Here is a 22,796-nt window from a genome sequence, read left to right as displayed (position 1 = left end):
GCTGCCCTGAGCCCCAACAAGAGCCCTCATCCACGGACAGATACTCACCCTTCTCCCACACCCATCACCCCTTCCTACGCACAAACCCACAGCCCACTGCCGTCATCCAAACCCCTATGCAAAAAAGGCACCACTCGCCCCTTCCTGCAAACCCTCCCCTTCATGCAGAACCACTTTCAGCCGTCCCCCACCCCAGAGACCTATGTAGGAGCAGGAGGATGTCAGTCCTCTATGGAGGAAGCGGTCTGTACGTCAGTGCACACCATGCCCAGCACAGTATGCGTCCATGTTTCAACACCAGAACAGAAATGCAAAGTAAAACAAAGATTTATTAATAATGAGTGTAACAATTACTTTGCTTTAAAATGTGCTTTGGAAGTGGGGGAAGCTTGGAGAACGCGGCATGTAGCCACAGATCGAAATCGACACAAACAGACACAGGCCCAGGGTCAGTTTCTCTTGAAAGCAAGTGGAGAGTCATAGGTTACCCTGATCTCCGAGGAAACTTACTTTCAAAGCCTCCCGGATACACAGCGCTTCCCACTGGGATATTCTCTCGGCACGGGTGTCTGGCTGAGCGTAAACTGCAGCCAGGCGATTTACCTCAACATCCCATCCGGACAAAAAGGCCTCGCCCTTGCTCTCACACAGATTGTGCAGCACACAGCAAGCAGCAATAACTACGGGGATATTCTTTTCGCTGATGTCCGAGCGAGTCAGTAAGGTCCGCCATCTCCCCTTGAGACGTCCGAAAGCACACTCCACCACCATTCTGCACTTGCTCAGCCGGTACTTGAAGAGCTCCTTCTCTCTGTTCAGGGCACCTGTATAGGGCTTCATGAGCCAGGGCATTAGCGGGTAGGCTGGGTCCCCGAGGATCACTGTAGGCATCTGCACATCCCCAACCGTTATTTTGTGGTCCGGGAAGAAAGTACCTGCCTGGAGGAGTCTAAAGAGACCAGAGCTCCTGAACACACGCGCGTCATGAACCTTGCCCGCCCACCCGACGTTGATGTTGGTAAAACGTCCCCTATGGTCCACCAGTCCTTGCAGCACCATGGAAAAGTAGCCCTTTCGGTTAATGTACTCGCTGGCCTGGTGGGCTGGTGCCAGGATAGGGATGTGAGTCCCATCTATAGCCCCACCGCAGTTTGGGAATCCCATCGCGCGGCCGTCTATGATGACCTGAACGTTTCCCAGGTTCACTACCTTTGAGAGCAGTTGCTCAACGATTGCGTGGGCTACTTGAATCACAGCAACCCCCACGGTAGATTTGCCCACGCCAAAGTGGTTCGCTACTGACCGGTAGCTGTCTGGCGTGGCAAGTTTCCAGAGGGCTATGGCCACTCGCTTCTGCACACTCAGGGCTGCTCGCATCCGGGTGTCCTGGCGCTTCAGGGCAGGGGCCAGCAAGTCACAGAGTTCAAGGAAAGTGCCCTTACGCATCCTGAAGTTTCGCAGCCACTCTGTTTCATCCCAGACCTGCAGCACTATGCGGTCCCACCAGTCCGTGCTTGTTTCCCGGGCCCAGAACTCCGTTCCACACCATGAACTTGACCCATTGCCACCATGATCTCCACTGCCCGGCGTACCCTGCTTTCTGAGAGGTCTGCGCCACTCTCCTCACCGTGCTGCTGGAGCCTCCTCGCCCGATTTCTCAGCAGCTGACCGTGGAAGAGGTGGACGATAAGGTGCGAGGAGTTGACAACAGCCATAAGTGCAGCAATGATCGCAGCGGGCTCCATGATTGCAGTGCTGTGGCGTCCGCGCTGTAACCGACCAGAAAAGTGTGTGAACAGATTTCCCGCCGGCGCTTTCAGGGAGGGAGGGCGGTTGTGAGTGACGGTTGAATGATGACAGTTACCCAAAACCACCCTCGACACATTTTTCCCCCAGCAGGCATTGCGAGCTCTACCCAGCATTCCAATGGGCAGCGGGGACTGCGGGAACTGTGGGATAGCTTCCCACAGTGCACCGCTTCCAAAGTCGACGCTGGCCCCGTTAATGTGGACTCAGAAATTCGAATTAGTGTATTTAGTATGGATAGACAAATTCGACTTCATAAGGTCGAATCCACAAATTCGAACTAAGTTGATTCGAAATAGTCTTGTAGTGTAGACAAGGCCTGTGATAATGCAAAACAAGCAAAATCAAGCCAAATAGGATGATGTCAATTAAGATGCGCAAACCTACACCAGCAGAGAATTTGACCTTTGGTTCTAAGAAAAATGATTTTTCAAGCTCATTAGCCGCCTCACTACCACTTTCTTAATGTGCCAGGTACTTCAGGCAAAACACACAGAGTTTTGTCTAATTACCAGGCACATCATATTCTAATACAAGGTTGCTACATGTGATGGATCTTCAGTGACTGAAATGGAAAAACCGCAGTGAAGGAGTTAAAGTCTGACATTTTGATATCACATCATGGTCAGTGTATTACCAGATAAGATGAAACAATGTTACGTAATGTGTTATTAAACTCAATTCTAAGTGATCATTTTAAAAACTAAAACTATACAGAGCAATAAACTCACACACCATGTTCAGAAGTTGCTAATACATGGCAACATTGTTATAAACTAGTAAACTGGAATAATACAATACCACCTACATAAATGTTTTTAATGACAAGACTAACAATGGTGATTTCACAATTAACAAATTATTACAGCTCTACATTGTTAATCTTGTTGCTCACAATCATTCATAGCCTCCTACATAAAAATTTGAAACAAATATTTTCCAAATGTGCTAATATGCCTACATATTATTTATCATTAGACTAACCTTAAGTTTAACATTGTACATCACAGATGGATTTAGTATGAGAGGAGTTTGGTATTTTATTACGGGCTCAGATCTTGCTCATATCCTTGATGTCAAGATAATTGATGTCAGAGACAAAACTGCCATTAACTTAATGATACAAGATTGTACACCAAATAGATTGAGAATGGGTGGATCATGGACAGATCCATGAAATTAAGTTACAAAATCCTTTGCAGTGAGAAATCCACAGCTTTTGTATTATAGTAGATCAACTTTAGAATAATGAAACCCACAGCTAAAAATGATTTCTTACAACTTTGTTAATACTTACCTGAAGAAGGGCTCGGCCAAGGCTCATCCCTCTGCAGGGCAGTGGGGGATCCCACCACCTCACAATAGTTCGCTATGGGCCCAAGCCCTGGGTCAGGGCTGGCCAGTAAACAGTCAGGCACTCGGGCCCTTAGGCAGGGCCGAGCCAATAGTTCAATATGAGCCCAGGCCCTGGGTCCGGGCAGGGCAGCAAACACAGAGTCAGGAGCTCAGGCCCTTAGGCAGGGGCTGAGCCAATAGTTCAGTACAAGCCCAGGCCCTAGGTCAGGGCGGGGCAGCAAACATACAGTCAGGGGCTCAGGTTTCTGAGCATCTGGTGCAAGGGGGAGATGCCACCCATGAGTGGGGTGGCAGCGGGGACACAGGTCCACCCACTCCACTGCGTTCCAGCCCGGGGCCCTAGTACCGGCAGGAGACTCGCTGCTGTGTCAGTGGGGATCCTGACCGCAACACACTGACATGGGCTGCGGCCAAACCAGAGTCGACTGCCCCCGGGCTACTTCTGGACTCCCCCTCATAGGGTACCTGGGTTAAGGAGGTGTCCTCAGAGGTTTCCAGCACCATCGGTTCCTCTGGGTAGCAGGCGAGGGGTAGGCTAGGCTGCTTCTCAGGGTATCTGGCCAGGGGTAGACTGGGCTGGCCTGGCCAGTCTTCATGTTGGCCACAGCCTGCCGGCGTGTCCCAACCCAGACCTAGGCCACAGCCATCTGGCCTCTCCGGCGGCTAGCTCTCAGGTGAGCTCTGCAGTTGCTCTTTTCTATTTCCTTGTCCTGCACCCTGCCCTCTGGGGGGCAGGCGCAGGACACGCTGGCTCCACCCACGTTGGTGCTAAGGGAGGATCGTCCCTCCGTGGGGCGGTGAGGGATCCCACCGCCTTGCTACATTACCATACTTTCATTTTGCTAAAATGTATCTTGAGATTTGGCTTAGAAGGAGGAGGATCCTTAGAAGGCTCATAATAGTGCCCAGTCTCACAGCATAAAACAGTAGATGTGCTAGATATTTCTTAAATGCTGGAGTGAAAACCTGTTCTCTAGCCAAATCTGCTAAGAGAACTGTGATAATTGAAAAGACAGTGTACCCGGGATTCTGCTGTCATTACAGTGCAGAAAGGAGGCAATGTTTTTGCTTTCAGAATTTTTTTCTTCCAGAAGTCAATGTCTTGCCTTTATTTTGTTGCCTTAATAAAATCAATGTATACGCAAATAAAATGTATCAGAAGTCAAACAGCAAGTTTAAATATCAATTAAGAATAAAATTATGTAATAAATGGGCAGCTTTAGATTTCTAATAAAACATACCACATCAACAGAAGTAACCATTTCTGTATATGAATGAATGGTTTTAATGGAGCATTCAAGTCACGCCAGCTTTCATTTTCCTTAATACATGAACCAGTCCACTCCACACATTTACAATTGAATAGAAAGTCCATCTTAGTATCTATATGACTATTATGTGTCTAATGTGTTGCCTGATCTTTATATTATGTAATAATTATATTGATTGTTTAAGAATCCCAAGTTATCACTTTGAGGGTTGTCAGGTTCTTGTCCCAAGATCAGGCCCAATATTATTCAAATTATTATACAGTTGGGAACACTGTGTGCACAGCTGGAACACTCACACTATAGGAACTTTTATATTTATAAATATAGTTTATTAATACATTTAGCACAGGCACAAACACCCCAACTCAAAAAGGTAGGCAGAGATACTACAGAATGTACAGCTGCACATCCATATACTCACACCATCTCCCATAGAACTTGAAATGTTAGCCATCATCTTCGTCATCAGCATCACCTTCCCCATTATCACCAGTGGCCATCATTCTGGTACCTCCCTAGGACTACATCTCTCTCTCCTATCACCCCTATGCTGGGATGCCACTTTTATAATATGTTACACTGACACCGCTATGTTTGATGCAAATTCAGTAGGGGATTTTTTCCCCTTTTCCTTATTTGTATTTCTTCACCTTACTAATGGTGGAGCGTCGCTTTTCTATAGGTTAGTATATCAGTGATCTCAACTTATTATCATATACGTCCATTCATTACCATGACCCTTTTGTGGTTAGGTATCATATTTGTTATTTCTGTGCTAACCAGTTATTTCAGTTCTTTCCAAGAGTTGTGGTCTACCTGTTAAGTTGATGGTATGAACTTAGGAAAGCCCCTAGGCCAATCTGCTTTAGCGCATCCTCTATGTTAAAGATCGCAGCCATACATGGACCTTATGCTTTAGCTCATCACCATCTATCTAGGTTAAAAGTTCCAAACTTTAGCTCACCATACAGGATGTAGCATGTAGGTCCCTTGTGTTCCAGCCAAAAATACTCTAATATAGACTTATAAACCTATTATAATAAACTAATCAAACCCATAAGAAAATAAGAAACTTATAAGAAAAGATATACAGGCCAGCAAGCAGGCTAGCCTTAAATGTATCTCATGTACCTGCTATGTATGTCAGCTCCTTGTGGTCAGAACTTCCCCTTAAACTCTATTTTCACCTCCCCAAATACTTGGGGTTTTCCGTGGACTGTTTATCTGTGCAAAGTATCTAGGCCTCAAGCCTTATGCAAACTTACTGAAGCTAATGTCTTACAGAATACAGACCTATAGGTTTCTTGCATTACTGCTGACTATAATGCAAAGCAGTAAATATAATAAAGGCAAGCTAGCCCACTGGCTAACGGGCTATAGTAGCAGTGAATATAACAAAGACAAACTAGACCACTGCACAATATTTATTCTATCTCCACATCACTTCTCCACATTGCTAAAGGGTGCCAGAGTCAAGCTGAATTAATTGCTTAAAACAACTTTTGCCCTCCTAAATATGGTTTAAATGAATATTTGGTTTTGGCCTATGCAGTTAGAAGGCTGCCAGAGACACTGAAGCACAGTGATTAGAGGATTTTCTGTTTCATTTCCTTACCTGTAAAGCAGTATTTTGAGACCTGCTTCAAAATAAACAGATGAGGTTTTGAGGGAAAGAAATTTTCTTTACTTTAGTTAACTAAGGTAAATCAAGGACTAGGCTAATATTTAGGGCTTTCACATAGTCTGTAGTAGATAATTACAAGACAAGTTTGCCAAGGGCATGCTTGACTGAGGACAGACATGTTGGCTGGGAGAAAAAGGCTGTGACTTTCTGTAACATTAATGTCCAAACACAATAGCATCCCAGAAACAGGCAGTTTTTGCAGCTTGTCTTCTACATAGTCTCCAACTGTTGCACAAGTACTAAATCCCCAGGTCCAACCATTTTACCAGAACATAATGCCCATTGTACCCAAGATTTGGGTCTCTAGAATACGATACAAAGCCCACTGAAGTCAGTGAAAAGATTCCCATTGCATCAGGCATCTAACCCTTTTTGTAAAAGCATGTGCAATTCTTGTACTAAGATGCTAGATGTACTGTGGTGACATAGGCTCAGTGGTGCAATGTCTAATGTTTAGGCACCCTGCTACCCAGTGGAATTTACATCCCCAGGTTAGGCACCCCGGCTCCCTACACAATCTATAGGGAGAGTTAGGCACCTCAAAATGGGATTCCAAAAGGCCAGCACACTAAGTGGGCAGCTGCCGTAGGTACCCAGTAGGAAATTCCAAGGAGAGGTTTGTGGGTTAAGCTTTACCCTTCAGACAGAGGTAGTTAGCTAGTTCTGGGCTGGAGAGTGGTGCCTCCTCCACTCAAGATTCACAGCAGTAAACTCTCTCCTGGGGTAGGGGGTTAAGTCAGGTCTGGCCTGTCTCATGAAATAGTAGTATTGGTACCCACTTCTTATACCCAATAATCCAGTGATTAGCACACTGCCCCAGACTGTGGGAAACTTGGATTCATTTCTCTCCTTTGCCTGATTTGGAGCAAGGACTTTAACCCAGGCCTCCCACCTGCCACATGAATGCCCTAATCCTGGGACTATAGGGTATCCTGAAGTAGGGCTCTCTTGGTCTCTGCTGTTGAAGCTGTTCTCCTCTGTATAAAATACTTAAATATCCACTGGGCCACAGAGAGGGTAAGAATTACTGTACACAGCCTGGTGATTAGGGTATGCACATGAGGTTCCAGTCTCAATGCCAATGAATTTTTAGCAGACTTTATGTGCCTACGGGTTTAGGTGGCAATTGATCAAGAAATTTGAGGTTCTTAACTTTGGATTTAGGCACCTAAAATAATAGTTAGATTCTTTGTAGATCTAGCCCTGTGAGTTCATGCTGAGAAAGTCTCATCCGACCTTCACCAAGCTTGTCTCTTGCCATTCAGAAGTCAAAGCCTAATAATGTTCCTTGATTCCAAAAACCTTAAAAACACCCCTCCACACCCGCCTCTCAAATGGAGAGTGCTGCTCAGCCTACCTGTGTTGTACCTGTTGCGTGCATCTAGACCGGGGGTGGGGGACAAACTTTTTGGCCTGAGGCCCACATTTGGGAATATAAATTGTATGGCGGGCCATGAATGCTCACAAAATTGGGATTGGGTGAGGGCTCTGGTTGGGGGTGCAGACTCCAGGGTGTGGCTAGAAATGAGGAGTTCAGGGTGCAGGGGGGCACTCCAGCTGGGGCAGGGGAGTAGGGTATGGGAGAGGGGGTGAGGGCTCCAGCTGGGGCTGGGAATGAGGAGTTTGGGGTGCAGGAGGGTTCTCCAGGCTAGGACCGTGGGGTTCAGAGGGCGGGAGGGTGATCAGGGCTGGGGCAGGGGATGCAGGGTCCAGGCAGCGCTTACCTCAAGCAGCTCCTGAAAACAGCAGCCATGTCCACACTGCAGCTCCTACATGGAGCTGTGGCCAGGCTTCTGTGCATGCTGCACCACCCGCAGGCGCCACCCCTGCAGCTCCCAGTGGCCACAGTTCCTGGACAATGGGAGCTGTGTGGGCAGTGCTTCGGGTGGGGACAAAGCCCCCTGGTTGCCCCTACACATAGGAGCCAGAGCAAGGCCATGCCACTGCTCCCAGAATCGGTGTGGAGTGGTCCCCGACCCTGCTCGGCGCTGCAGAGCTGGGCCATTCTGGGAGCCGCATGGAGCAGCCATAGACCCAGCTCCCTGGATGGAGCTCGAAGGCTGGCTTAAAACAGCTGGTGGACCAGATCCAGCCCAGGGGCCATAGTCTGCCCACCCCTGACCTAGACAGGACTTCATTCTCCAAAGGTTACAATTCATGACACATCACACAAATTAAACAGTGAACTAAAATAACAGTATAAATAATATATGGCACATTAAGTGCTCTCTACCCAGTTCTTGGATATGTGAATCTTGTAAAGTCTGTTTCTGCATTTTGCATACAAATGTGCATTAGCAGATTTTACATGATACATGGGGATATCTTCCTGCTGACATTTATAAAAGCCAGATTGAACCCAAAGTGATTATAATGAGTTTCTTATTTTGGGGAGAAGGAAAAAAAAGAAGAGAGTCATGTAGTTACTTTGATTAGGATCACTTCGGTCCCTAGCAACAATGACTAACCACCTCATTATGCAAAAATTAGATAATACAAGTTGTCATGTACAGATTAATTTTCATCTCAGTCTGACTTTCCCTCTGCTCAGAAAATATCCTTCTTTGAAACATGATTCTAGTGTCAAAGCCTATGACAGGGTGGAAAAGCCAAAAGCTATTTTTTTCTAAAGAGCACAACAGTTTACTTCCAGGATGAGAGCTAAGAATGACTTCTTTGCAGTAGTTACGTTAATTCTTATCTGTCAGGAGAGCTATCTTCTTTCTCTCCCTTCCTCTCTCTAAGTCACTTTTAGTGAAAAATGACAGAGCAAGAGAAGGCAAATTTGTCTTCATTTTATGTGAACTGTACGCTGCTGTGCTCTGGATGCTGCATAGACATTCATTAAACAACAGCAGCACACTTGCTACAACTTCCAAAAGGCTTTACTGACTTACTTTTAAAATTCTTAGGTATGTACAAGATACCTAGCGTACAGAAGAACCTCTGAGGGATGCCATTGTCAGATAGGAGAACAATAAAGCAGAAGGAAATATGTTGCTGACAGTTGAGTCTACTGGAAGACATACAAGTGGTGCCAAGCTAGGCAATATACTACTTCTGGGAGACTGAGAAGTCATGTAAGTGTAAAGGACTACTCAGTGACAGGGTTCATTTGTGGTTTGATTAGTGATTTCTTGTTAACTGAGGGGTCAGTCTTGATTTACCCTAATTTATATGAGGGCTGTTAATGCTCGCTCCATGGCCGATCAGGGAAATGGTAGGGCATCCACTTAAGCCCATGGTTTTAGCTTTGCTAATAGCCATTGATGGACCTATCCTCCATCAGTTTATCTAGTTTGTTTTGGAACCCTGTTATAGTCTTAGCCTTCACAACATCCTCTGGCAAAGAGTTCCACAAGTTGACTGTGTGGTGTGTGAAAAAAGAGTTCCTTTTCTTTGTTTTAAAACTGCTGCCTATTAATTTCATAGGGTGACCCATAGTTCTTGTGTTATGAGGAGTAAGTAACAGTTGCTTATTTACTTTATCAACACCAGTCATGACTTTATAGACCTCTATCATATCCCACCTTAGTCATCTCTTATCCAAGCTGAAAAGTCCCAATCTTATTATTTCTCCTCATACAGAAATAATTTTTGTTGCCCCTTTCTGTATCTTTTCCAATTACAATATATCTTTCTGAAATGGGTTGACCAGATCTGCATGCCATATTCAAGATGTGGGTGTACCATGGATTTATAGAGAGTCAATATATTTTCCATCTTATCTATTCACTTCCTGATGGTTCCCAACATTCTATTAGCTTCCTTTTTTTTTACTGCTGCTGCACATTGAGTGGATGTTTTCAGAGAATTATCCACAATGACTCCAAGATCTCTTTCTTGAGTGGTAACACAATTTATATCATGTCATTTTATATGTATAGTTGGGATGTTTTCCAATGTATATTACTTTGCATTTATCAACATTGAATTTCATCTACCATTTTGTTGCCCAGTTACCCAGTTTTGTGAGATTCCTTTGTAACTTTTTGTAGGATACTTTGGATTTAACTATCTTGAGTAGTTTTGTATATCTGCAAATTTTGCCATCTCACTTTTTACCCCTTTTCAGGAACATTTATAAATATGTTGATCACTGGTCTAAGTACAGACCCCTGGGGGACATCATTATTTACCTCTGTTCTGAAAAGTGACCATTTATTCCTATTCTTTGTCTCCTATCTTTTAATCAGTTATTGATCCTTGAGAGGTCCTCCCCTATTCTCCCATGACAGTTTACTTAAGAGCCTTCAGTGAGGGACCTTGTCAAAGGCTTTCTGAAAATCTACACTATCTCCACTCAATCATCCTTGTCCACAAGCAAAAATTAGGTGCTTCAAACAGTCACTAATGCAAATGAGCTCTCACCTTCCATATGCCTAACTCCCAATTCTCATAACCATTCACCTTCTCTCTCCCTAGACTTTCCTCCTTCCACCTTTTCATTATGTAGAAGCTGGCAGATGGAAGGATAGTTCACGGATGGATACCATTAGCTAAACTAAAATCAGACAGGGAAAAGGGAATTGTCCTCATCTCCTGGTCATCAGGATGTGCTGGTGGTGGTTGTCCTCTCCAATGATCACTCTGCTGCAAGGAAGTTCTGCCTCCAATATTAATCACTGACCAGCTATGGGAAGTAGGAATACTAGAGAAGTAACATCTCCCAGCTAAATGGTTCATCTTTTCTTCTCACTTGCCCATCAGAGCTGTTAATAGGGAACTCCATGTATAGTAGATCTATAGGCCTTTAGAAATTCTCATCTGACTGAGGTTCACTGTGAGCTGGGTAACCGTCTTCCCAATATTAGTTATTAATAGGAATGGTGAGATCCTTAATGCCCTTAGTGAGGTCCTTAATATCATCCTCAAGAGCCAGATCATCATAGATGACTGGCTGGACGAAGGGAGGGAAAACAGATTCTTCCATTGAGAAAGGGTATGGCTATAGGTTTTCTAACAATGGCATAAAAGTGGATTGGACAGAGTGTGCCTACCACATGGAATGCAGAGTAGCCTCCACAATGGCAGAGCTACAAAATTTTTCTGAGTCTTCATAACCACAAATCACATTCACATGTCTTGCTGTGCATCTAAGAGAGGCATTTCAATCAGACTGGGGAGCTGAAGGAGAAGGTGGGTGAGGTAATACATCTTTTATTGGATCAACTTCTGTTGATGAAAGACAGGCTTTTGAGCTACCTAGAACTCTTGTTCGTAAAAGATGAACTTAGCTTCCATGTCACCAAATGAATTTCAAATAATAAAGTTTGCTTTTTACCACTTAGGCTATGGTCCCATCTTGCACTTTGTAAGGAATGGATGATCCAAATAAGGCAAACACAAACAAGTAGCATTTATTGGCTTCCTTATCTTCTTAGGGTTTGGTAGGAGACCTGAAACACAAAGTAACCAGGTTCCCCTGGGCCCCGTGTCCTTCATGGAATCTTTAGCAGTTCAAAATTTATGAAAGAGGAATATCAAGCAAGGTCTTCTCAGCACAGGTGCCATCTGTAGACTTTCTTCTGTCTCACAGCATTTCCTGCTTTCTTTATGAGACAGAGCTGAAGAAGCAAAGAAAAAATAGAACTAAATTAAATAAGTAAAACTAAAATTATGTCCTGTCTAAAAGGACAGAAATAATCAATTCTATAACACAACACAAGGGATTCTAATTGTAACTGGATAGAGTTTACATTGTCTGACTGGAGTTATGTGGTCGTATGTGGGGAAGAATAGCATTTTCCACTTACAGAGAAAGGAGTATTTTTTTGTTTTCCTCTTTAAGGATCTGACACATTTGCAATGGAGGGCAGTATTCTCTCATATTCACCTGTTACTATACATGGCTATACCATCCAAGCGAGACTTCAGCAGACAAACATCAAACTGGCAAATTTATTAGGATAAGGTATAATATTCTGAAGGAAAATACATGGTGACCCTAAAAAGACATTTCACAGTTTCATTGATTGCATAAATGGATTGGAGAGATTTGATTACAAAGCAAAATACCCATTTAGCAATCAAACTGTCACTAGTTGTCCATGCAGGAAATGAAACTGGAAGTCAGCTTACCCCTTTCGGAGTCATAAGCACAGCAAGTTCAAAAAATGAATAAATGTGCTGATTCTGTTGGAGAAATGTGACATTATAATAAGCGATATTAATTCCCACTTACACATGTATAGAGCTTGGTTTGTCTATGGACTGGAGGGGGAAGTTCACTGCTGTGTTTTCCTACATGTAGATTTACTGTTACTGAATGGTCTAACAAAATTAATTTTCTATTACTAATCTTTTAATGTTTATTTGGTGGAAAATCTAAAAGACTCTTTATATTTTCCTACATTTACTGTGTAGCTCTCAATATTCATCATCTTTTTTTCCCCCTGACAATTTAAAAAATATATATTTTTTTAAAAATGAAAAAATTCTCATAATCGTTTCTCTGGCTAGAGGATAACAGTGATGGTAACATATGTGCAAGAAGGAAAGAGATACTTATGTTATGTCCTTTGGCCAGCATTTTAGGTGAGTAACTCCCCTTGGCCGCATATTTCCTCAGAGCAATTTTCAAAGAGTTCCTCGATATTCTAACTGCCTTGTTGTAATGAAGTTCTGCTCCTACTGCTGCTTCTGCTTTGGATCAGCCTGTGGGAATGTGCATGTGTGCTGCACAGTTTGGGGTGCTGAAACAGTCCCCTTAACGTATCTCGCACATTTGGAAATATTTTCCTTTTATGTTGATGGCCGTGGATAGACATAGCACTGGGATGAATACAAATGCATTTCACTGTGATTCTATTGCCAAGCCCCCCCGATTGGCGTAGTACCTCAGATACTCCAGTACCCTGTTCCTTAGTATCCCCGCTTCATTCATACACTTCCTTTGCAAGCCTGCTGAAAGAATTGAACACTGGGGGATAGCTCAGTGGTTTGAGCATGGGCCTGCTAAACCCAGGGTTATGAGTTCAATCCTTGAGGAGGCCACTTAGGGATCTGGGGCAAAAACTGGTCCTGCTAGTGAAGGCAGGGGGCTGGACTCAATGACCTTTCAAGGTCCCTTCCAGTTCTAGGAGATTGGTATATCTCCAATTATTATTTATTTAGTGGGCTTTTGGTCTGCTCCACCAATCATGCATTCAATGAGGTCCTACATATCCCTGCAGACTTACAATCTCTGGTATGAACATCTCACATAAATCATGTTAAAGAGACTTGCTGGATTAGGAGAGTTTGCAGAGCTCTCTCTAAATTGCTTTGATTTTAAATCATGTCTCTTTTGTGATTTAAGAAATGCTCCATCTGTGCATTTTTTGAGCACATGAGCATTCTTAGGGCCTCAGTTCCTTAGGGCCTTTACAAAACATACAAATGGTGACTTCTGCAGACACCTTTCTATTACATCAGAAGTGTTCATATTTTCTCACTGTGGTCACCAAAGACATGCTCCTTAGATGCAGTGAGATTTCCTGACTCCTATAAAGAGCACTATAGAAGATTTCTCTTTTCTAAGGAAAAAAAAGGGTGGAAAGCTCTTTAATTCTAAGGTTATTTACATGGGAAGATCATTTATCTGGGTTTCAGTCTGAGGCACAGCCATGACAAATTTGACATCAGGACCAATGTTCAAACCTCTAGCATGGTACAGAGGAGAAGGGAAGAGATACAGGCAGTGATGAGCTGCCAAAATATTAACAACAGGTTCCCTCCTCCTCACCTCATGAGAGGGTCGTGCCCCCCCGGGGAGGGTCGTGTCCCATCCAACCCCCCATGTTCCTTGACACCGCCCCGGGGACCCCTGACCCATCCCCCCCTTCCCTGTCCCCTGACTACCCCTTGCCGCCCCATCCAACCCCTCCTCTCATTCTTGATGGCCCCTCAGGACCCCTGCCCTATCCAACCACCCCTTCTCTCTGTCCCTGACTGCCCCCACCACCTCATCCAACCCCTGCTCCTTCCTGACTGCTCCCCGGGACCCTTGCCCCCATTCAATCCCCCTGTTCCCTGCCCTCTGACCGCCCTGACCCCTACCACCTCCCCACAACCCACCGAACACCCCCTCCATGCCCCCTTACCACACTGCCTGGGGCCGGGACCGGGTCCACTCCGCCGGGACCACGACCAGCGCCGTGAGGCACAACTCCCCAAGCCGGGCCAGGCCGGAGCCGCTGGGCCGGCGCCGCGGGGCCCGACTCCCCGGGCTGGGCCGGCGCCATTTGGCCAGCTCCAGGACCGGTGCTGCGGGTCCCAAGCTGGGCCGGGTCGGAGCCTCTCGGCCGGGACCAGCCCGAGCCGGGGGTGCTTGGCCGGGACCGGGCTGGGGCGCTCGGCCGGGGCCAGGGGAAGCCGCTCAGGTGGAACCGGACTGGGCCATGCGCGCCGTCTGCCCTGCCCGGCTTACCTGCCTGCTCCTTGTTTCAGGGTTCCCGCGAACATTTGATTCGCGGGAAGCAGGGGAGGGGAAGGGGAGGAGAAGGAGGGCGGAGCGTTCAGGGGAGAGGGGGAGGTGAGCTGGGGCTGGGGGCTGGGTGGACAGCTGTCCGAGCCTTTGTTAAATTTAAAAGCTTTTTAGAACCTGTTGTCCTGGAACAACCGGTTCTAAAAAAGGCTTCTAAATTTAACAACCGGTTCATGCAAACCAGTGTGAACCGGCTGGAGCTCACCACTGGATACAGGGCATATAAACGTGAAATGGGGCTGGTCTAGTATTATGGAATGAGCTCCTGTATAATCTAAGATTGAACTCAAACTATTCCACTTTCCATTTCAAAACAAGGTTTGCTTCTTTCACCTATCTTCAAAAATAAAACCAGATAGTAAAGCAGATTTAAAATGGATCCGCTCCTGCCTTATTTTCCCCCTGGTGAGAGGAAGGGAGAATCACAATTTCTAGTCAATATTGCTGAATGCATGTCTGCCAGGAACTCCAATGGGTAACGGAGCAGCAGCAGAACCTGAATAAATTAGAAGCAGCAAAGAATCCTGTGGCACCTTATAGACTAACAGACGTTTTGCAGCATGAGCTTTCGTGGGTGAATACCCACTTCTTCGGATGCAAGTAGTGGAAATTTCCAGGGGCAGGTATATATAAGCAAGCAAGAAGCAAGCTAGAGATAACGAGGTTAGATCAATCAGGGAGGATGAGGCTCTGTTCTAGCAGTTGAGGTGTGAAAACCAAGGGAGGAGAAACTGGTTCTGTAATTGGATGGCATTGCGTTCTGCACGACTTAGGTTGTGAGGCAAGTGATGTTGTTTTTCCACAATTTCTGTCTGTGCACATCGGCGGAAGCATTCAATGTATAGGTCCAGACTGTCCTTTCGACCCTCAGGAGGAGTCCATGTGGAGTTCTTCTTCTTGTGCTGTTGGTGGCAGGGTAACTGTGTATCAGTGCGCTGTTCAGTGTTGTCCTGGAAGTATTCTTTGAGTCGGAGATCTACAACCCATCCTGGACAATGATCCCACACTTTCACAGGCCTTGGGTGGCAGGCCAGTCCTCGCCCACAGACAACCTGCCAACCTGAAGCATATTCTCACCAGCAACTGCACACCGCACCATAGTAACTCTAGCTCAGGAACCAATCCATGCAACAAACCTCGATGCCAACTCTGCCCACATATCTACACCAGCAACACTATCACAGGACCTAACCAGATCAGCCACACCATCACCGGTTCATTCAACTGCACGTCCACCAATGTAATATATGCCATCATATGCCAGCAATGCCCCTCTGCTATGTACATCGGCCAAACTGGACAGTCTCTAAGGAAAAGGATAAATGGACACAAATCAGACATTAGGAATGGCAATATACAAAAACCTGTAGGAGAACACTTCAACCTCCCTGGCCACACAATAGCAGATCTTAAGGTGGCCATCCTGCAGCAAAAAAACTTTAGGACCAGACTTCAAAGAGAAACTGCTGAGCTCTAGTTCATCTGCAAATTTGACACCATCAGCTCAGGATTAAACAAAGACTGTGAATGGCTTGCCAATTACAGAACCAGTTTCTCCTCCCTTGGTTTTCACACTTCAACTGCTAGAACAGGGCCTCATCCTCCCTGATTGATCTAACCTCGTTATCTCTAGCTTGCTTCTTGCTTGCTTATATATACCTGCCCCTGGAAATTTCCACTACTTGCATCCAAAGAAGTGGGTATTCACCCACAAAAGCTCATGCTGCAAAATGTCTGTTAGTCTATAAGGTGCCACAGGATTCTTTGCTGCTTCTACAGAACCAGACTAACACGGCTACCCCTCTGATACTTGAATAAATTAGAACGACAGCCACATGGAGTCCAAAGAATGAAGAGCCTGGAATAATCAGCTGCTTACTCAGAGTGCCCATCAGCACCACATGGAAGCTTATGGAATCATAGGTTCTCAGTCAGAATATAAGCAAAGTGTATTGAGAGTGATGGGAAATAAGGCACCAGAATGCAAATTTCAGTTTATAGCAGTAACTGGCAATATTAGCTAATCTTACTATGAAACAGCAACAGTAGCATCACTTGAACAAAACATACTCAATACCAGGTACTTTCTAGATTATATGTGCTATATTTCTTTCCTTAGTAAAGCACTTCACACATGATCTAAACTAGCTTTTCTCTACATAATACCATGATCTCACTTTGTCCCTGGGCTAGAAGCAAGTGCTGTGTGTCAACCCCATTGAGGAGATGGAAAACTTTCATTTCCAGTGGTACTTTGGCTCCTGTTTCTAGCTGTCTTGTCATGGAATATCATACATTTAACCTGTCACTTACATAGAACTAAATTCTGATCATACTGAGCTCCAGGGTACTGTAATTATTGTGTGCACATACAGAGGGCAGAGGGGAATTCCATGCTTTTGGAGGAAAAGCGGGGGGGACGGGGACATTTCTGAGGCAGATTTAAAAAGAAACCCAGGCTGTCTGAAGCTTAATGGTTTGGAAGGTTAAAATGACAACTCGTGACATACCTAATTGCTCCCCCCCCCATCACCTGCTACCCGACCCCACTCCCCAAAGGACTAGAAGTGGAGTTCTGATCAGCACTCATACTGGAGCTTCCATGATTGAAAAGGATGGGAAGATTCTGCCAAGGCATTTTGCAAGAAGGCCCTTTAACTTGGGAAGTCAATCATTGTCTAAACTAGTCCAGACAAGCCAAAAGTTGCCTGAAAATAAGACAAATGGTAAGTTCCATCTATCTTCTTCATCATTTGGATGACTGAGAGGCAAGGAGTAGTTCAGATCTTGGAAGAGTGTGTGTTTATATGCTTTTGTATTAGATTACATGCTCAGTTGATTATTTTTTTACATGGCTGGGTTTTTGTAACCGGATTAGCTGCCTCCTAGGCAGTACCTCATGGCCGCAGGGTGGCTCCGCATCACCTTGCCTCCATTTCCCCCCTCTTTCAAGCATCTCAAAGAACTCCACACACTAATGGCTTTCATAAGTCCAACAACAAACAGCCCTCTTTAAGGTCTGGTTCATTAACATAAAATTCCAAAATAAATACCACAGTCTTCTACCGCAGTTTTTAATCTGGGCACACCCTCTCTTCTGAGAGATTCTCTCTTACAGCTCTGTGAGTCACTGGAGAAGAGGCAATGCCTAGCCTAGCCTAGCCTAGCCTACCTTCTTTGCCTTCGCCCCAAAAAGAAAACAAAAACTTCCAGTCAGAGCTTTCTACCCAGCCATGGCTTTCTTCCTCAGGGGCCAATGTAGGAGACAGACACTCTCTTTCTCCAGCTTCACAATGTGAATCCTTTTTGTCTTGGTTTTCCTAGACCTCCAAAGACCTGGTTTAGTCACATGACTGTAACTTAATTCCTTTTTTTCCCATCTGGAGAGGCAAATCAGCTGCATCACAGCTGGGCTGTGATGTACCTCTCTTTGAAAGGGTCAGCCACCCTGTGAAGGATTGTGTTAAGTTTGATTAGTATTTGCATGAATTTCACATTTTACAACTGAGTTAGAAATCCCACAACTTTAGGGTAGATACAACATAAATACATTAATTTAAAGAAATAAAGGCTACTTCCAAAAAAAAAATAGTCTCTCTCAAGGAAGCATAAATTTTACTAATACTGGGATATTCTTTAATAAGGCTATTATCAGCAAACAAAATTATCCCAGTTAGACACTGATTTTTTTTAAATATAAATACCATGAATTTTTTTAAGCCATTGCCATATACTGTGGTGTTCAAATGTATAAGATGTCTGTCTGTCCCTCTTTACTAGAAGTTAAAAAAAAATCACTTTGTACTGCCCCTATTGTAAAAGTGGATAACTGATTTTTAAAGAGAGCCCTGTAATGAAGTCCTTGCTTAGAAGCATCATATCTCCAAATGCAGCCGAGAGTAGACGATAAAAGCGTTGAGTACAGAAAGATGATACAAATCATTAAAGACATCTGTTCAGGTATTACCTGCAGTGATAAAGAATGATTTTAGTAGCCAAGCTCATGCAGTTTCAGCCAAGACACATCAAAATCATCTTCACAAAGTTCTGCAGCAGATGAAAGAGAAAACTTGAAACAATCCCTGCATATTTTTGCTAAAGGTGATGAATCAGAGTTCAGTGACATTGGAGGGATTGAAGGAAGAAAAGGCACAGTAACAACTCCCGTTTGGTAAAGGAAATCAGCATCTAGTTTTGCACATGACAGGAACAGTGCTAGCATAAAAATGGGGGACAGGAGAAAATGGAAAACAATAGGGCATATTCTCAGTATACTAGAGGAGAGAGGGTGAAGAATTATTCAGAAACTTATTTCAGCATTGTGGGCAATAATTGATCTTTGACAAACACTGAATGATGGTACCAAAATTCAGATGAGATGCTATTTGTTACCTAAATGACACATCAGTCCATTTTATCTGTCTGCAAATCCTAGGGTTTCCCTGTGCTCTGAAAGGCCTTGCTCTGGGCAGCATGAAAGAGCCAGCAGGGTGTACAGTGGAGCAAGAAACCCATCCTCTGGGTCACATGCTGCAGTGGGAGGCTGCTGGTGAGTGGAGATTCTCAATTAAATGGTGGCTGCAGAAGGAGGCAGAAGTAGTAGGGGAGGGAAGGGAATGGGCAAGTTCCAGGAAGAGGAAAGGAGATGATGAGGATGGACTGGAAAGGATCTCAGTTAGAAAACGTGGAGGGAAATAGAAGACGAGAGAGAATAATAAAAGGGAGAGAAATGGAAGGAGAGAGAAAATTTAGTAATGGGAAAGGAATGAAAAAACCCAAAGGAGATAGTTTTAGACACCGATGTAAAGTTCATGTTATTTATTCAATTTCCTTTGTTATAATGTTTCTGGCTGATAAGCAGGAGCTGAAAGGATGGAAAATTGTGGGTGAGGGAGCGGGGGTGGACTGGCATAAGTGGAGCCAGTTTTAGAATTGAGCACTTCTAATTGTCAGTCACCCTGCACAAACTTATGCTAATGACTGAAAAGATTCTTAGCGATGCAATTTGGTAAGAGAAAAATAGCAGGGACAATACCTCATAGAACGAGGCCAGAAACACAGAGAAATATTGGACTTGGTAAGACCTAAGAGTAATTTAGAAAGAAGGAGAGATGTGAGTATATAGGCCACACAGAGACATTGACTGCTGGCTTCTGCTCATTTGTGTATGCTTAAGTTGTCTTCCTCTACATACAGGGCTCCTAGCAACTTAAACACCTTCAGAAATCTCCTGCCAATCTTCTATTGAGTGACATGAATCAACACCACAAGAATACCAGATGGCATGATGATCTAAGGGATTAAATGCCAGCTAGTACCTCAAGCAGTTGCAAATGAAAACCAGCCTTACGAAGGTATACAATGACCTTTAGCCTAAAAAGAAAAGAATTCCAGAAGGATTTCTAACATCTCTCCATTTCTGTGTCTCCAGCAGCGAAGAGAAAATATTTGTGGTTTTTTTCCCTCTCCTTTGCTTATGTACTTTGTTCACAACAATTTGATTTCTAAAGATTATCTATAAACTCTGTTTCAGACATACAATAAAAAAATATAAGGTCATGTCTAGATAGGGTAGTGATTGATATTTTACCATCCCATGTTGGTTTCTTTCAGTTGCAGAAATACTGAAAAGCAGTACTTATTGGAAGGTTGTCACAGCTCAGCAGATAGATAGAGAGAGATAGGGCAGAGTTACGGAAAAGAGATTATGCATTTATTGTGAGTATTTAATTATTCTCAGAACTTACCAGACCCTGAGAGCCTAAGAGGGGGACAGTGTGAGAACCCGGGCTCCATCCAGAGACAGAACAACTGCACTGTAATTTTACAGCCCCACAGCCTGAGCCCTGTGAGCCAGAGTCAGCTGAACCAAGCCGGCAACAGCTGTGCCACATATCTTTTATTGCAGTGTAGACATGTAGGTGGGTTCTTTCTGTATCACCAATAATAAACATTCTGCAATTGGAATTTTATTTGGTCCTGTTGATGATTCAGGAATCAGTAAGGAACCCAGCTTGCTCTCTTGTAGCTGTGTTTGCTCTAATTGGAGATAAAGTAATGTAGCTTAATTTTAATCACTACAGTAATCAGATCAGATTCTGAATACACCACAAGGGGCAGATTTCTTGTGTGAGAGGGAGTGTCATTTTTACCTCGTCACTTTTCTGAAAATAATTACATTTGAAAGAACAGCAAAGGTTTTGCTAGAAGTTAAATATTTGTGTGAAATCATTCAAAAGGAATATTTAGCTTTTTTTTTTAAAAAAAGTGGTTACTACTGCACTTGAATTAAATTACCTCCTTGACATTCTGTGAAATATGAGCTATAGAATTTATGATTTCTTTGCCAGAAAATATGCTATCACAAATATACCAGTCAGTTCAACTTTGTGCAGTAAAATAATTTCACTACTATAGCCCTATTTTTATTGACTGGTTTTCCACAAACCAGCATTGATTTTACTAACTTAAAACTCATTGAATAATTGTGATTCATATTCAGGGCTGGCTCTACAGTTTTTGCCATCCCAAGTAGCGCACCGAATTGCCGCCCCGGGTGGCGGGGGCAGTCCGTGTGCCCTTAGGGTGGCAGGCGCGTTTCCGCAGTGGCGGCAATTTGGCACTTCTATGTTTAGCTGAAGCAGCCTTGGCAGCTAAACATAGAAGCTGCCGCGGAATTGCCCTCACCACGGAAACGCATCTGCCACCCTAAGGGCACACGGACTGTATCCGCCCCCCTGGGGCGGCAATTTGGCACCCTGCTTGGGGGCAAAACAACAGGGACTGCTGCCCCTTGCAGAATGCCGCCCCAAGCACCAGCTTGGAATGTTGGTGCCTGGAGCCACCCCTGTTCATATTATGTTCTGCTCCCTGGTGAGATAACTCCCACACATCTTTCAAGATAGCCAGATGAACATTTGTGTGAAGATGTATCTGCATCAATATTAGAAACATGAACATGTTTATGATCAACTCCATGAATGGTTGCAGAAAAGGAATAAAAGCAAAAGCTGTTGAAGTATGTGCATGGTTTTATATGAACATGTGTTTGTAAATAGGTTTTTTTTTGCAGCATTTACCCAGTTATAGATGCAGGCTTCTTTCAAACTTCTTGTTAGGATAGCTGTGATGCTACTTATTTTGGAAGAGAATCAGGAAATCTTGTGCTCAGAACCTAACAGGGGTACCAGTTGTTATATGTGCTGTGAAAAAACAGTACTGTTTTTGTACAAATGGCTATACAGTATATTTTTCTTCCTTTGAAATCCTACCAAATCCTATGTCATAATTTTCATCCTTGCAATCCCTTTATTATTACTGTGGTGAGCGGTATGTGTAGCACATCCAAAAACACATGATGTACAGCACATACCCTGTCCTCAGAGATGAGTCTGAAGCAAAAGCCCAAATTTTAACATCCTTAAATTTTGGGAGTGGTCATATCTGAACTTCATAGCTGCTCCTCTATTTATATTGGGTTCGTTGAATCCCCTCCACTTATAAAACTGTGAAACTCTGATCTTTGGGAAAGTCTAAATCTGGATCAAGATTCAGATCCAGATTTATCTCTTGGTCTCATTTTACAAGTAGTAATACAGCAGGTAAGTTAGAACTCTCCCTTTCCCACTTACAACAAAACAAAACCTTGGAGTAGCTTTTATAATTAATGTATGCAGGGCCGGCTTTAGGCCTATTCCACCTATTCCCCCGAATCGGGCCCCGCGCCTAAGAGGGCCCCGCGCCCAGTGAGAATCCCTTCCCCGGCTAGAGGTGCCTTTTTAATTTTTACTCACCTGGCGGCGCTCCGGGTCTTCAGCGGCACTTCGGCAGCAGGTCCTTCACTTACTCTGGGTCTTCGGCGGCGGGTCCTTCAGTGCCGCTGAAGACCTGGAGTGAGTGAAGGACCCACCGCCGAAGTACCGCCAAAGACTTGGAGCACTGCTCGGTGAGTACAAGCCCCACATGTTTTTTTTTTTTTTTTTACTCATCCCTCCCGGGGCCCCATCGAAACTGTCTCAGTTATTAGGTATAACATGCCCAGATCAGAGTAGAATTCTTGACCTGGAAGCTTCAAGTGACCAAATCATCCTCAGACACACAAAGCCAGTGAATTGAACTATAATCCCTTATTTTTTCTTAACATCTTCCTAATTCCACTTCCAAAGTGTTACGCTATGGAAAGCAATCCTCTGCAGTACTCCCTCTGTGTGGG

This window comes from Mauremys reevesii, linkage group 9 (genome assembly GCF_016161935.1).
Source record: "Mauremys reevesii isolate NIE-2019 linkage group 9, ASM1616193v1, whole genome shotgun sequence".
NCBI lineage: Eukaryota > Metazoa > Chordata > Testudines > Geoemydidae > Mauremys > Mauremys reevesii.
This window is presented reverse-complemented; position numbering follows the sequence as displayed.